Here is a 14,098-nt window from a genome sequence, read left to right as displayed (position 1 = left end):
GTCTATAGCTTTGTCTATCAATTCCAACAATCAGCCCGCTGAGGGAGTTATGTGTTTCTTCAGATTCGCACATATAATTAGAGTCACGATTACTCAGAAGTGCCTAATTCTTGGCAAAAATGGCAACGCTGGTTCGGTTTGGACGAATCAGGTCAGCGTCCTCGTCAATGGATGGATCGTAGTGAGACGACGACGTGGCGCAGCGCCACATCAAGCCTCTATGTTTTCGTCTTCGCTGAAACGATCCGCTGGAGGGAGAAAAATGCAGATTGCATCGGTTGCGAAAGTGGGTCTATCAATGCAATGCGTGAGCCACGCGGCCAGGCGTGCAGGAGACTCCAGCGCGGTGTGCGGCATGATGTCATCCCCACCCACAACTTGAGGTAATGCCAAAGTCGGTACTCTATCGAACCAGGACTTGGAGGAAGCACAGTATCCGGTAATAAAGCCAAAGATAAAAAAAAAAAAAAAAAAAAAAAAAAAAAAAGTATCCGATTTCGGTGCGAAGCATACCGACACCGATATTTTTGGATGTCTAATAAGGATCATTAGCGATCTAATCTTCGAAATCAAGTTCTCTCCAAAATTTGACTGATTTTGACTCGAGAACTAAACCCAAATTTTTTGAAGTTTTATAGCCTTAGCTATAAGAAACTTCATCGGGTCAAAAATTCTGAGACTAATGTTGAATTATTTTTACATTGTTTTCATATCATGCCACGTTGATACTACGAAGTCGAGGCTATAAGTAAATGCCGGTCATATATGTGCAATTTTCCCACGAAGATGAAAATGACGTGAGTCCTAGCGTGAGTCCATAAACAACGAGCTCGGAACGATATGCATGTACACGAATCGGAGAATTAGGAAAAATAATTCTCCGTCGAAAATCTAGAAGTTTGCCTCTTCAAACAAAAAAAAAAATTATAACTAAAAAATGTATCATGATCAAAATACAAAGAAACTCATTTACCTAAGTGAATATTTTGCAACGTTTACAATGTAGAAGTTTATGTTTTATCATATTGTGTGCACATAGTGGCAAAAGTTTGTATAGGATTTGCTTAAACGTAATGTTTCATCATGTCCAATATCAACGGATTCATCAATCATCGAGGAACTTCATGAATGACGGTATCCTTCGTGGTATGTATACCGTGCATAATTTCAGCAGTGATGCACGGCAAGTCACCAATGCGAATATTCGCATCACTGATCGCCGGATTCAAGGTGGAAGAAACCATGTCGTGCAGTTGTGCACTAATGCGAGGATGGCGGAAATCATAGTATTTTCGAAAGGGCGATACTGCCATTAATATTCAAACATTTGCCGTTGGATGGATCTTCATACTCTCGGCTTAAGTATTTAAGATTCGATCATAAAAGCACAATCCCATGACCAGCGCAACTGACCTATTCCCATTTCCCGCACACATATACAACAAATTGAGCAAGCACTCCCGAGGAATAAAAGAGACAAGTTCTTACCGGTTATTAGTCTTCCATCTTTTACCTTGACATTGTGAATTCCTCAATATCATCAAGGAAAGTCTGGCGAGAAACGATGACATTCCTAATTGGATGCAAAAACGCTCGAGAAACTTGATGAATGCGTTTTTTCTTACCCTATCCCACCTTCACCCGTGACCTTAGATGACTTTGACTTCTGGAACATTTATGAAGGAGCGATCATCGACATCATGCTGTAGGTCATCAACTTACTCTTTAATAGAGTCGTAGAATGTATACCTAACGATTACTTACACTCACAATAAAACATAGCAATCAAAAACCGTCTCTAGGGGGGAGTGTCCCGGATTATTATTCTTGAATTATGTAACTAACTTATCAAACTGGGGCAAATAATCTTAGTTGGCCGGCGTTACGCACCGTTTCAAGAGAAGACGCAATGCGTGACAAACCACGGCCGACAATTTTTTCCAAGCTTTTTCGCACGAGGAACATGCGTTCCCTAGTCAATGCTTCATTTAGTTTTTGCGTTTCTCAGGGTAGTATTTAACTTTTTTTTCTTTTTTTATTGATTTACTTATTTTTTATTCGAAGTGGAATCTGCTTTCTTGCTCCTAGATTACGAGGGGAGACACGGAGTTCCCCCCCCCCCCCAAACTAGCACACCCCGGGAAGGATTTTCAACACTCCCGGGATTTTGCCTCGTTTATATCACATATCAATTAAATAGGTGTCCCTTTACAGAAAAAAAATCGTTGATGACTCATTAATGGCATTTCGTTGGTCTGGTAGTTAAATGCATTTATTCAGCAAAAGAATAAGATTTGGATGATGAGTGATGGATCGGAATAGAAAATTAATCACATTTATCCTTCGGATCCTTTCCTAGGGAGAAATCCTGTTGTTGTAAGGTTCTGAGAGTGTTTTGGTAAATTTGAGAGGAATCCAAGTCCAGAGTGAAATCCTCGTGAAATGGTCGTAGATTATCGAGGATACTAATGAATGAAGATGATTACTGTTTACAATTTTGAAATACAGCTCTGATGTTTAGAAAAAATGAAAAAATACAACTTAAGAAAAGTTTGAAACGAGTCACGGCAGATTCCTATCTTTTGGAATTCTATCGATGATGAGGGGGAAAAAAGGGGGGGGGTCAGTGCCCGATCCGGGCAACCTAGCCCAAGCAGGAGGTCGAATTTCTCTTGAACTCGTGAAGGCAGTTTGCCATCAACTTGAATTTTGTCGCTTCGATCGAGTGTAAAAGCGGCTTCGCGGTGGACTAGTCGGCAGATGGTCAGATCTCAATTAATGTTGCCATATCATAGAAGTTCAGCTTTCAAATCAGCTAAACAGACCTTGCGCATCCTCCAGCCGATTCTGAACCAGAATATCAGTCTATTTGTGCCTATATTTTGCTACATTTGCTGCCAAAATCCACGTGGATATTTAGACGTATTTAAATCAAAAGGAAGAATATCCAATCTCATCTGGTATGGTCATGTCCAGAGAATGGCAGGAGACAGGTTGCCGAAGAAGGTCCTTGACTGGGTTCCTCCTGGGAGAAGACGCAGAGGGCGCCCAATGAAAGGTTGGAGGGAAGGGATTGAAGCAGAAATGTTAAGGTGCTCAATCCCCCAAGATTTGTGGTTTGAAAGAGAGCAGTGGAGGTTAGGAGTCGTAGAGCGCGAGGGAGTGCTGTAAAGCGACTTGTATGTATGTATGTAAGAATATCCAATGTGAAGGTCCAGTTACACGATCAAATTGAGCCATCAAATTGGGCCTCTCATTGGTCGCATCCTCACCTCAGGTATTTTTCCACCAATCAGAGCTTCAGTTAAATGGCTCAATTTGATCGTGTAACTGAACCTTAACATGAGTCATGCTGCCGTGCTAAGGAAGAACGCCGTATGAACATTCGAGAGTTGCCAGATTTTCTTCAATAAAATGTTTATTTTTAAGCAAAGTTATGAATATTTTTCCCTGGAATTTTCAGGAACTATAGGTGAAATTGCGAACAAAATTATCTGAAAAATTGGAGGGAAAATATTCCCAAGTTTGCCAGGAGATTTGTGCTTTATCAAAGGAAATTTGGCAACGCCCGAAGGTTCATACGCCGTTTTTCCTTAGCAAGGTAGCATGTAATGCATGTATTCTTACGGATTCCAGGGTCTATTTCAAAATGAATGTAGTTTTTTTCCATTTTAGTACGTTCATTTGAGCCTTGTCAACATCTCGTTCGCATCATGATTCACCCTGGCGCGGGGAAATGCCTGCGTCACATCTCTCGTCACCCATCCCTTTTTTCTGCATCTCTGCATCGCGACCTTTCGGTATTCCATTAAAAACGAGTTTCGTTAACTATGGAAAAACCCCCACGACCGATCGGAATTCCAATCTTGTTTTCATCGGCCACCGGTCAGATTTGATTCATGGTCTCACCTAGCACGCAGACCTCTGAACTTCCCACCGTGTTACCGCGCTGACATTGACTCGGATCGATCCAGATCGGGGTTGTCATTCACGCAGATAAATATTCCATTTTCTCGTCCGGAGAAATGAATTTTACGTTTAAAATGACAACGAGGATTAAGATAAGACATAATAACGCCGGTTCAATTTCCGGAACTGTCGAACTTGGCAACGTAGTTCCGGAGGGCGCTTGGTCAACAATCGATTCGTTTTGTTTGCATTCGCATCTCGACAGGAAAAATTTAAGCCGATTTTAATGACTTTTTTCTGTGCAGCTCAATCGTTGAGAAAAGTGAAAAGTATTTTCACCGCCCCTCTCCCGTTTTCCTCAGGCCTTACGAGTAATTAACGCATTTTTATTTCCGCTGTTTGACACTAAGTGGACCGAGTTAATCAGAGAGAGGGCGGGTGCATCGCAGTGTTGCCATAATATGTTTTTTTCTTTTTCTTTTTATTTGAAGAGCCAATAGCTGATCCAGAGAGTGGAATGAAGGTATGGGGTGTTCGGTAAAGTCGAGTGGGAGAGCACAGCATGCAGAGACTAGCTATTTCGATCAAATCTTAAGGGGGCATAAGTTGTTAGAGAAATAAATTTTCCTGTTTGGAAAACACTTAAAAAACTTCGGAAAAAAATCTTAAAGTGATCAAACTTGCCCTTAAAAGTCTAATTTCAGATTCAGGGTAAGGGAAGGAATTGTTGTATACAGATCTTTTCGCTCTATAACTTTTATACAACCCGAACTTTGTGCATGAAAATCCTGCAATGTTTTCGCTATCGGTTTGAATACGCAGAGGGAAATTTCCCGCGAAGTCCTCATAGGAAGTCCTGCTAATATTTTCCTCTTCGGACTTCTTATAAAACAGCCAGAACTCTTAATTGCCGTGATGAGAATTCTCATCAGGACGATCAAAATCCTGCTGAGATAACTGGAATTTCGGTTGTCTCATTATAGAAATCCGATGAAGGAAATATGAACAGGACGTCCCAATGAAACTCCGGGAAATTTTCCTCGTGTACCCTTTCAAGTCATGGGTTTCCAACACGAAGAGGAATACTCCACCCTTGAGGCCTCAACTTAAATCGTAGCTCTCGCGTTTTCGCAAGGAGCACATCGTCTTCACTCAAACCTAAAACCCATTTCGTGTGTGGACTACGTGATCTTTTGGAAACTCAGCAACTCACGCGGTAATAGTTGCGTCACGCTTAAGAGTTTCCTCGCTGCTCGCTCGTTATCGTTTGAAATGTACATAATTACAATTAATTATAATATTTTCCGCCAATGACGCGTGTCCCTCAATTGATCACTCCTGGTTCTGCCAGCTACTAAAATCCACACAGCCTCCTGAGTAGGTTCATTTTAGCACGTACGCGAAACCCTATCATACGAGACGAGATAAGTAGACTCAAGCTCAGAGCATTTGTGAGATCAGGTATTAATTACTTTCAAAGATCTGTAACTCTTCCACGTTGACATTCCTATGCTTTTCCCCCCTGAAATATATAAATTCGGGAAGGGGCTGTTCCTGAATTACGCACCCTGGTAAAAATTGTGGATAGGAGCTGCGTTTCAAAATACCATAGGAATTCTTATAGCCGGCTAAAGAAGGCAATAGAAAATCATATAGCTGGCTGTAGAAAGCGGAGCAAATCATATAGCCGGGCTATACGAAGCGATAAAAAAGTATGCAGCTGGGCTATAGTTCCTTTACACTTTATCGCCATCGGCTATAAAAGGCTATAAGAAATTGTGTAGAAATTCGTGTGCTTTGGAAATCATTAAGTTTGATACGGAGCCAACATAATATTCACAAAACACACATCATATTTTCCTTTAGTACATATTTTTTTCCATCAATTAAAATGAGAATAATCCATACAGGATGTGCAAACATTTCAAAATCATGAGTTGAAAAACGCTGACTCCGCAAGATTATATTGGAGCATAACACAGAGCGGAGCGGCGTGCTGCCAGCGATAAGCGCGCACCAGCGCCTACAAACCTAACTGGGATACTTCACGCATGGCGCAATGCGTGAAGTATCCCTGTTAGGTTTGTAGGCGCTAAGGCGCTTTTCGCGCTGGCTGCCCGCCCACCGCGCCGCAGCGTGCCACGGCGCTTGAAGCAACTATTTCACACCAGAGGTCCAAAGGTATTGCACAGTATCATACGAAATTGAAGGCGCTCCAACATATTAGGAATGGCAGGCATCCTTCAACAGTACGGAGCTTTCCGCGCAAAATAAATCAAGATACTACGGCCCAAAAATAGAGCGGTAGTCCAAAAACTCACTTAGGCCTAGCATCCGTATAGTAACATGTAGCATACACTTTATCGCCTGGCTGTTGCTCAATCGCCATCGGCTATAATAGGCTATAAGAAATTGTGCAGCCGGCTATAGAAGCTATTGAAAATCTTACAGCCGGCTTTAGGTCTATGATATTTTGGAACACAGATTCTACTGCCAATTTTTACCAGGGTATCGCTAAATTTGCAGTTTTTGACACCCCTTCCCCGTAACGTTCCGTAACGCTGTGCAAGACCCCCCCCCCCCTCCTTGGAGCGTTACTTAATTTAGGGACGGCTCTGAAAGGTTACAAATTTTATGGCATACCTATTCCTAATGTGGATGTTTAGAAAATTTTAGTTATCAGCCAAAAGTCCGTTTGTACTAATGGGGTGCTCAGTCAGGGTTACTACTACCTGAAATTCGGTGCGCAAAGTAGATTTTTCGAGGATTCTACCAGGTTGGAAATCCATTTATCGTTAGTAAATTGTATCATTCTTGCTAAAATTCTACCAATATGTATTTTGTTTATAGATAATTATGGCATTGGTATATCTCAACTTTTTTCATGGTTCTTCATTCTGAGTGAGTAAAGTCTAGAAACTTCACAAAATATGGCTCGTTTAAACACCTTTGATGGTCTTAGCATAGCGTCTCTGGGTTTTTATCTACTAAGTAATTTGTTTTGAGTAAAATAAAGGGCACAGCGAGTTTTTTTTTTTTTTTTTTCACTCTCAATTTCTTCACTGATGAATTAATAATGAAAACAGAGATAGAGGAAGAAAAAATCGAACTTTTTATGACCTCACTCTATGAGGCAATGATTGAGACAAACCATGAGGCGCCCCAACATACATAATATGTTTAGGGTTTTCTACATTATTACGACATTCAAGGTGTTGCTGGAACGATATAAAAAAGTAACGACTTTAGCACCCACTTGGACTCTTTTAGCCTGACGTAATATAAGATTCACTGTTCATTAACAGGAACGACTAAGCCGACGGTGAAAATCCCAAACCACGTATCTCGTTTGCGAGGTTAAAAAATCTCAGCTTCTATTTTACTTTTTTAAACAAGTACAATTTAACGTCATTCCTTGAAAATTCTTCAGAATTTGCTTCGCAAGGAGCTAGAGGAAAAGTCACGGAAGTTTTAAAGAATTGCCGTCGAGTAGTCCTCCATTTGAATAATAAAGTATGACAGGAAGTAATATCGTATCGTATGACAGAAAGTAATATCGTATCATTTTATGCCGACGTCACACCCTGAAAGTGGGAGCTGAAAATGGTGGTCACCAATGCACGTTGAGTGGTGCCCTGAAAAGTGGGCCGCAACACGCAATTTTCAGCGATCGATGAGATCGGGGCTAATTAGCCATCATTTCACTTCTGTCCATAAAATGGCGGCCTGAGTTTTGAAGTTACTCGTAACATTGTAAAAAGTTCTAAATTTGTACAAAGTCGTAATATTTTTTGTATGAATTGAACAGTACTTAAAAATCGGTTTCGAGGGTCAACATTCAACAGCGACACCGACCATTCTCAGGACTCCATTGTGTAAAGTTGGCTTCGCACCTAAACTCTAAAAAGTACATTTCCTCAAAAGTGCGTTTTTATGCGTGCTGCTCACTCAGTGGCGCGGCAGTTTTGTGACGTATTCGTCAAATCTAGAAAATTCTTGGCAAATATGCAACATGGATATGACTCATACGCTTCCCTGGTCTCGCCAGATTCCACGTAACTCCAATGAAAAATTGTGAAAACGTATGCGGTTTTTTATACATGCAGAATTATGACTGAAAACTTTTATTTTACGTGCGTGTTCCCAGTGAGAGGGAAAGAGAGGGGGGGGGACTCTAACGATGGAAAAACTGGTTTTCATCTCGGTCTTGACGCATTGAGATAACGAGTAATTTTACACAAATTTCACTTCCAACGTTATCCAGGACAGGTCGCCAATAACTCTTTCCTACGAGTTTTGGAAAACGCTCCTCGCACGTGACGAAAAACCATCGATGAATAACTCCAGGAGTAAGGAAAAATAATTAAGTCAAATATTTTATGTAGTTACCCTTCAGATGGGTCCGTATCACTGTACGTGCGTCAGGCCACGACAGGTGGAGACAACTGATTTTAATCTTTTTTTATGCCTTGCCTGGGTAAGTTATTAAAATTGTTCGTACCCACAAGCTTGGGGTAATCTCGCGCGCACTCTTAATTGGAGGGTTCCCGAACAAGTTAAGTGACATTCCTGTAGTTGAAAAAAAATCGATTTTAAGTTGGGAAATTTATCAGAAACAGGTAGATTATTATATTCTTAGAGAAATGGTTAAGTTAGTTTTATTGAGAGACGAAAGTAAATTTTCTGATTTAAATTATTTTTTTTTTTTTTTAAATACATTATGGGCTGAGCTTAGCTCAATTAAATATTGATCAAGATCCTTGTGAACACTGGCCATCTATGGTAAAAAGTATCTCAGCACACTGCGGCTGATATTATAACGTTGCAAGTTTCACGAAGATATTTGTCACTCAAAATTATGATTTTTAAAGTGCAAAAGTCATCACAACCTCGATTTGCGTTAACATACATATATTTAAGCGGTTTCTACAGAAATAGCTCTTTAAGAAGCTGCAAAGAAGAAAATAATGGAGCTTGTCCAATCTCATCTTACGTGGTTGACAAAACAATAAAATTTATAAAGACAGGTCTAACTTTAAAAGGTACGCACCAAAACGGAGCAAAAAACATGGGTGTAGGTAGAGAAAATTTGAATGCACGCAACGATTATACATGAAGGCCACACTAAAAATCTACATAAGAAATTCAAATCCGTCATGAATACTTCTCATAAGTTATAAAAATGTTCCGCAGTAATTAAATGCAATATTTAAATTGTTTACCACTCTACCCTCCCTCCTGAAAGATTTTCAGCAAATTTTTAAAGCATAATTGAAAAAATTTAAATCCACATCACATGGGTAAAGATATATTCCTCTGAAATCCCGTTTTCTTTAATAGCAACGAACTCATGCATTTTAAATCACCACAATGCGGCAGTGTTCGAACTGGGGCTACCATGAGTATGTGCATGCATAAGTAAAAGCTACTGAGAAAAATGCGACTTTTTAAAAAAAAATCCTGAAGCTGCCGTTACTTTAATTTCGTTACCGACCGGTTATTTTACGTTGAGTGGTCACGTTTCTTGTTGAGAGAACACCTACCACAACGAAGATGTTGCTCTCGTGTGTCAGACGTGTTTTAGAATTTTGGAGGCCTGCGGTCAGTCGAGGCTGGAACGAAAATGTAATACAATACAGCCGCGGAATAAATGTCCTTCACCTTGTTCGTGCATAATTCATGGGAATCTTTAGACCCCCATTCAAGCGCAGGCACGCTTGCCTAGATCGAGGAACGTGAGCCTCACAAAATATTCTCATCTTAAATCTTCCAAAAGTTATCAGAATTCCACCAGGCTTGTAAGATTTTGCCGGAAAACTGAAGGGCGCCCATCCGAATCCAACCACGGATTGTGACGTCACTCGACAAAATTTTCGCAGTTAACTTGTCACGAATTCGTTCCGCTGAAGTTCTTCACAAGAACAAATTAATAGAAAACAGCACTGACAAAATTCTTTAAGACAAAACTGGCAAGATGTTTAGAAATTTGAGACGTTCCGCCAATGTGCAACGCTATTATCCACCTCAAACTCAAGCTTCGAACATGGAAACAAAATTGGCGGCTGGCAAGAGCTGAACGCTTACACATCGACCTTTAATCATTTCACTTCTTCTATCATTTTCTTATTCTTTTGATGATTTGCTTCGAATTTGAATCCTTCCGTGAAAGACCACTCATTTCAAAGTCCAACTCCTACTCTCTTCTCTTTATTCATGATTTTACCACCATAATGGGTGAATACGTTACGACTCTGGACAGCTTGACGACATTTTGCTGGAAATTTTTTTTCCTAAAGTGTGTAATTTTGTTCGTAATTTGCATAGAAGGCTTTGATTTGTTTTATGTTGCATCATAAGGGAAAAGTATCAATAAAAGAATAACCAGTTGATCTTATTAAAAGTCGGCGCAAAGCGCGCGAAACTCATGCGCTGATACCCGAATTTATCAGGTGAACACAACTCAGGAGACCGGGCCGATTGTTGAATCGTTATTGAACGAGTTCGATCGATAATTCCCTATCTTCACAATGCTATATATCGATCAACGTCATTCTACAACGATTCAACAATCGATAGCCGTTGAGGCTGAAAAAAGCAGGAAACTCTGGATGAGGACAGAAATTGGTGTTTTGCTTGGTTCGACCTCTGCTCCTCCACGGTTTTTTACCTAGAGCGGGTCGCCAGCTCATTTCATGCATACCGCACAGATTTTATCGCTTCCCCCGCTTTTTTTTTTCGTGCCAGATAAGTCAAATTTCGATCGCTTGATCACGATTCTTTGTGCACGGGTCACGAATAATAATCATTTTTGGCATCATGTCATATACTGCTCATCGTTAACAATAAATTGGTTATGGGTATGCGTTGCTTAGACGGAGGAGACATTTTGCTCTGTCGTGCTACGGGAAAACGCTGTGCCATCAATCGGGCGCTGCCAAATTGCTCTTTTTAGATTATCAATTTTCTGAAAATTGTTGAATGTTTTACTTTGACTTCTTCAGAAAATTTAATGCACAATTTCATCTTGTGTATCTAAAAATTCCAAGGAGAAGTGTCTTTCACTTTCCTCAATAATGAATATTTTATCTAGAGAAATTTTGGGATTCCGAATGCTCTTTTGACGTCATATTCACAGCATGGGGAGCAATTAAGATATTTTTTGGCTCCAATTCGACATAAGCTTTACCCATTTTAAAGAAGAATCTCTAGAGTGAAGTAAGTTATGACTGAAAAGTCTGTGCCCTTCGCTTCCACCTCCGCTGTAGCTGTAAGCATCGCACCGGGGACAGAAACGTTGGAGCGCCTTCAATTTTTCGAGTATGCAACGCAGGCATCCCTTGAACACGAATAGTTGCATCAAGGCGCTGTCATGAATATCACCTTGCGTCTACCGAACGAGGTGCAATCTCAATGCCCTTTGATACTTATTTAATGTTAAATAAAGCTACAACAACTTTTACTTATTGAATTGATTATTTCACGTGTAAAAATTAAAATTTAAAATTAGTTTTGAAACTCTGAAGGTTCTCTCTATTTCACGCCTCTCCAAGTCAAGTTTATGTTGAGAGAGCTGCACAAAACTGCTTCATGTTGTCCTACAGCCTGATTGTTGAAATTTAAGTCGGCACGACAAGAATCGAAAATCGATATATTACACGGCGCAGATAGGGCTATGTCTTGTCTTATCGTGCCGACATATGTTAAAGGTTCAACAATATGGCTGCAGAACTTTTTTGAGAATAACTTCTTAACATTCATAATCCTCCGAAATCTCCATTTCTCGCTGGTTAATTTTAGAGGTCTACCTTGCTACATGGTGGCTAGCCACCATGTCTTGTGACCTGTCCTGAACTTTTTCGAAAACTTCATAACATTTATAAGCCTCTGAAATGTTCATTTTTTGTCAGAGTAATAATTGGAGGTCTCCTTAGCTACATACCGGCTAGGGGGATTCCCTAACATTGATGTAAAATTGAAGCTAAAAAAACTGAAATTTTATCTTCATGGGAGAAAACTCTTATTTCTTGAGGATGTATGAGACGCTTAGATAGTATATTTTTAATACATTCTAATTTTTTAATGAGAAATTATTCCACAAACTCCAGAAAAATCGAGGATAAAATCATCAATGGCTTTCCAAAAAACCGAATTTCGGAGAACTTGTTCGGCTCATTTCGTCACCCGAAGCTCATCATTCACCTGGTAGGTAAGATGACAGTTGCTTCCATATAATTTCCCACGAGGAAGCGTTAAATCCCCGAATATAAAAGCTTCCACCTGTCGCCAAGAGGCCAGTAGAGGGTCTCGTCTTTGAATCAGACCCCAGATATCCCATCAATAAAGATGGAATTTTCCATCCCTGCACTCAGGTCATAGGTCAACAGGCGCGCGATGGAACTCCGAGCGGCAACGCAGGGTATGGCGCGACCGCGGCGATCAAAATCAGTTTTTTCGATTCGGTCGGATTCTGATCGCGCCTGGCGCTCGGCGGTAGGAAGTAGGGCTGGCTGGATGCATCGCGGCTCGTAATACGTGCGTCTGCCGAGCGAAGCGCGAAGTCGAGGCAAGGTCACCAATCGGCGTGCGCCGCACCGTGGATCGAGTCAATAGGCGAGGTCGGACAAAATTTGGAAACTTTTAAAGCTCATAACTCTGTTTATACAAAATTTCACGGGAAAAAAGTGTCAGGGGTTATCTCCTAAAATTGTTGTACTACCCCAATTTGTTGGATGATATGGACATTTCAAATTAATTGTTTCAGAGCCGCAGCTCAAGTTAGGGCAGTGCCGCAACTCAAGTTAGGGTAGTACCGCAACATTTGGGTTAGTTACCTAATTTATTGGGGTACTACCATAATTATTTGGGGCACCACCACAGTTAATTGGAAATGTCCATATTATCCAACAACCTCGTGCTTTTTTTTTTCCAAGTTCAAGGTTTTAAAAGTGAGCCCATCGGTTTCTTCGTAAAATTTCCTCTCGGGAACATCCCTTAAAATTTAAAATGTGACGATATAAACATCAAAATTTGCAGTTTTAGTAAAAAAAATTCATGTTCGACGTCTCTGATTGACTGGACCCACTGTGCGGTACGGCGGCTGTTGCAGGTCACACTCTTTGCCGGCTCTAGTCACCAAATTGAATCGGCGAATATGACCTAGAATCGGGCGATGATACTCTCTTGCCGTTCTGTCAAAAAAAGGCCCAATTTTTTCGGTGGGGAGGAGGGGACTCCCCCACCGAGAGGCCCCACCGCTAGCGTCGATCAACGGCTTGGATTCAAAGCTCTTTGAGCCGTACATGTGGGTTCATCGCTACCTATGGCCCTGTCTTGTCCTCATGAGACGTTTTCATGAGTTTTGTCGCAGGGTAGAGACTCCTTCGTGAAGTTGAGGGAAAAATTCTGACAAATTCAGTATTAATCGCAGCACCTGCAGAGTGCGCAAAGAAGCAGCCTTGACCAACTGAGAGAGGAAGAGGAAGTGAAAGCGATTTGTGCGATGTTTACTCGATTGTTCGTGATTGTTCGTATTTACATAATTATTTGTTTAATTGTGTTCAATTATTATTTTAATTTTAGTTAAATACTCGATTTTTATCGTAAATAATCTTCCCACGCAAACTTGTCGCAGGAACGTGAGGGTCCCGTCCCGTGGAGACGGTAACTGCGAAAAATCCCCGAAGTTTCATTTTCGCAATGGTCCCGTGGTCCCGAGGACACGAAGTCCTAGTAGCCAAGGAAAAACGTGAGGTTTTCATCATGAGTTTTCCGCGCTAAAGGGCGTTCATAGAGTGATGTTATCCTAATAAAAATTGGCAATAGGAGCTGCGTTTCAAAATACTATAGAAATTCCCATATAGCCGGCTATAGACGGCGATAGATATGGCGATAGAAAATCATATAGTTGGCTGTGGAAAGCGAAGAAAATCATACAGCCGGGCTATACCAAGCTATAAAAAATTATACAGTCTGGTTATAGTTCCTATCTCCGGGCTACACAGTTTATCACCTGACTGGAGCTTTAGCGGCTATAAAAGGCTATACATAAGAAATTGTATAGCCGGCTATAAAAACCAGGGCCGGATTAAGGGGGTAGCCACATGGGCCGCGGCTCATGGCGGTAAATTTTGCGATCTTTTTGAATGTAGGTATCAAAAAAGGAGAGAGAAAAAACGGATTCAGAAAATAA

Source organism: Bemisia tabaci, chromosome 3, assembly GCF_918797505.1.
Source record: "Bemisia tabaci chromosome 3, PGI_BMITA_v3".
Lineage (NCBI taxonomy): Eukaryota > Metazoa > Arthropoda > Insecta > Hemiptera > Aleyrodidae > Bemisia > Bemisia tabaci.
The sequence above is the reverse complement of the archived record's forward strand: the minus strand, read 5'-3'. Positions refer to the sequence as shown.